Source organism: Hipposideros armiger, unplaced genomic scaffold (genome assembly GCF_001890085.2).
Source record: "Hipposideros armiger isolate ML-2016 unplaced genomic scaffold, ASM189008v1 scaffold_159, whole genome shotgun sequence".
Taxonomy (NCBI): domain Eukaryota; kingdom Metazoa; phylum Chordata; class Mammalia; order Chiroptera; family Hipposideridae; genus Hipposideros; species Hipposideros armiger.
The window spans coordinates 3,018,905-3,022,273 of NW_017731509.1; positions in this window are offsets into that span (position 1 = coordinate 3,018,905).

A 3,369-nucleotide genomic window follows, 5' to 3' on the forward strand; every position below is an offset into this window, starting at 1 on the left:
AAAAGTTTTAAAAAGATAGAGGAGCTGTGGCAGGGTAAAGGAGACTTCGGGGACATGACATGTGGATGAGACATGTGGTCCATGACTAGATCCTTTTGCTCTAAAGGACATTCTTTTCTTTCTTTCTTTTTTCAGTTGTTGTAAAAGGGCATTCTTGATGAAACTTGAATAGGGTTTCTGGGAAAGGGTACACAAGATTTATTTGTACTATTCTTGCAACTTTTCTGTCAGTGTACAATTGTTTCAAAATAAAAAAACATTAATTTTTTTTTAAAGAAAGAAAGGCTGAGTCCCCTTGGGGAAGTACCCTGAAATACCACAGTAAGTGTGTGTAGTAGTGAATCATCCAGTTTTTGAGTAACTATAGTGCCAATATTTGGGTAAAAGGGAATGCCTAGATATTTTCAAGGCTGATATTTATGGAGTCTGGGCTGACACAGAGACTCAGGGTCCCAAAGCCCATCATTGTCCCCTGTCAGAGGGGTGGCACATGGGAATCAAGTAATAAATGGAGTCCTGGGCCAGGTCCATCTCACAGTGAACCATCTGAGGAGTCATCTTCCCAGCTCTTAAGTATATAATTGAAAAGGCCTTACCTAGCAGTTAGCAAAAGCCCCACATTGGTTCCTTGACCTGTGGAGTAAAAGCTACTGTAGTATGAAAGATCAAGTGGGAGTCCCTGAAACTATACTGTCTTCTAGCCAAAATAATAAATATAAAACAACATTACATTCCAGGGGCAGGTTGGTACCACACTCAAAAATTTAAGTGATGCAGGGGTGGTTGTCTCGATCATATGTCCATTTAATTCATTAGTTTGGCCCTTGTGAAAAGCAGATGAATATGGCAGATGACTGTGGACTACTGACCTCTACCAAGCAGTAGTACCAACTGCAGCTGCTGTGCTAGATTTGGCATCTCCACTAGAATATAGTAACATGGCCTCTGCTATATGGTGTTGCTCTTGATCTGGCACATGCATTATTTTTAATAACCATCAGGAAGGAGACAGAAGAAGTTTGCTTCAGGTGGGATGGGCAAGAGTATGCAACAATTGTACTCTCTGTCTCAAAATATTCTGAAGAGACATGGACCATCGGGACATTCCAGAAAATATCACGTTGTTCCACTAAATTGATGACGTCATATTAGTTTGACTAGATGATCAAGAAATGGCAAATACTCTGGATATCCAGGAGATCAATATCACAAAACTCCAGGCACCTACCTACCCTATATGTGAAGTTTTTGGGAGTTCAGTGGTTTTAGGCATGTTGGGACATCCCCTTCAAACTAAAAGACCTTACACTTCTTGCCACCAAGAAAGAAGCTCGAGGCTTGGGAAGCTTCTTTTGGGTTTTGGAAGCAGAATATTTCACACTGGGCGATACTGCTCTGACCAATTTATTGAATGATGCGGAATGGACTATTTTATGCCCCTACAAAAGAAAAAAATTAAACCTTTGTAATCTCACCTTCAAAACATAACCATGTCTGCTTTTCAATCTAAATTGGAATCACACTGTTTACACTTATTTGTAATATGCTTGTTCTTCTTATTAATATATAGCAATTTGATTTTTAATTCCAATTTGCTGATGATCCCTAATTGTGACTTCAGGAAAAACACTTCTCTGAGTCAGTTGCTTCATCTCTAAAATGAGGATGGTAGAAGAGATCATCTCTAAGATGCTTTCTATCTCTGATAACCTGTAAATACGTGTATATGCAACTCCTGATGCCTGTATCTGTTCCTCTCTCTACTCTACACTCATCCACAGGCTGCACCCAGGACCAATTGCACCTTGGAGAATGAAGACCTTGGATTCCACTTTCATGACCCAGAACAGCTGCCAGTGGTAGGACTCCTATCTGCCAGGGTGATGTCCAGAGCCCTCGATTGCTTTCACTCTGATTTACAAAACTTATTAGAGCCCCAACCAAGTTCTGGGCCAAAATTATTGTTATAATTTTTTTGTCAAATTAGACTAGCATTATTTGGAATTGATGAATCTTAGAACTTCTGATTAGAAAAGAACATTGGGGGTTGTTTCCCCCCAATAAGATGTAAGCTCATAAAACAAGAACTTTGTTGTGTTGTTGTTTTTTTCATAAAATGTATGCCCTACCACTTAGGAAGTTTCTAGGACATAGTAGGTACTCAATAAGCATTTGATCATTTGAATGAGTGAAATCTAACCTTACCTCTACTCTTTTCTAGCATTCCCAAAAAGGACTCCTGCAACATCTGCTTCTACATCTCCAACCACTGAGAGCTGATTATCTCTCGAAATAACCAATTCCACTGTTGCACTGAGAGACAGGTGTAACTGGAGGATGGCAGTATCAACCTCAATATATCCTCTACCCCAACTGCTAAGACCAGAATTGAGGGGCAAAGGGTGAACATGCCAAATGGGAAAAAGTTGGCTCTGAGAGTGGAAATACGAGCTCTTCCCACTTGTAGACTGTATATTATTTTACAGGACATTTATGCCCGTTTCTTTTATCCTACCTCGAGGGTGAAGCAGGAGCAGGATTTAAATTCAATGAGTAGTATTTATTGAATGTCTGAGCCTTTCTGCAATTTTTACATATGTCACCAGGGGGCGCACTTGTTGCTTTAATCGTCGCTTAATCATCCCTGCTGCTGGGGACCAGCAGAGTCTGAGAGCTATATTGGACTTGAAGAATAAATTATCAGAGACATTTAGGTCCTGTCACTGGCCCTTTTTACAACAAAGAAACGATGCTAAAAGTAAGATTATCTAGCAAAAAAGGGCACATCACATCTACTAAGAAGGGTGGATAGAAATCCCTCCTTTACCACTGACTAAATAGAGAGCGTGAGAACAGCAAGACAAAGACCTAAGGCAAAGTGTTATGGCTTCAAGGTGAAGAGCCTCTAGGGCCGTGCTGACGTGGAAGGAGAACCATAGAGACTTTACCTGCTATTGCTACCTTATTCTCTAAATCTCTGGCAGTCTCCTTTTAAAATATTAGGGCTAGAAGGAAATACATACAAGAGCGTCCAAGCACCCCTCTACCCTTCTATTTTACAGATGGGGAAACTGAGGCCCAGAGGAAAAATAAATTACTTGCCCAAGGTCAAATGACTATCTAGTGGCAGAGCCAGAATTAAATCCCAGGAGGTCATTTCACTAAGAATTTAATAGTTTGGCTGGTGGGGATGATCTTTAGACATAATCCTTTAGATTCAGGACAGCTTAAACTCTACTGGTGGTTAAGATTGGTCTTTTAAAATGGGTTATTGATTATGATAGCTTTGCTCAAAGGAGAAGAGGGGGGAAGGGAGGGGAGGGGAGGGGTGGGGAGGGGAGAGGAGAGAAGGGAGGAAGGAAGGGCGGG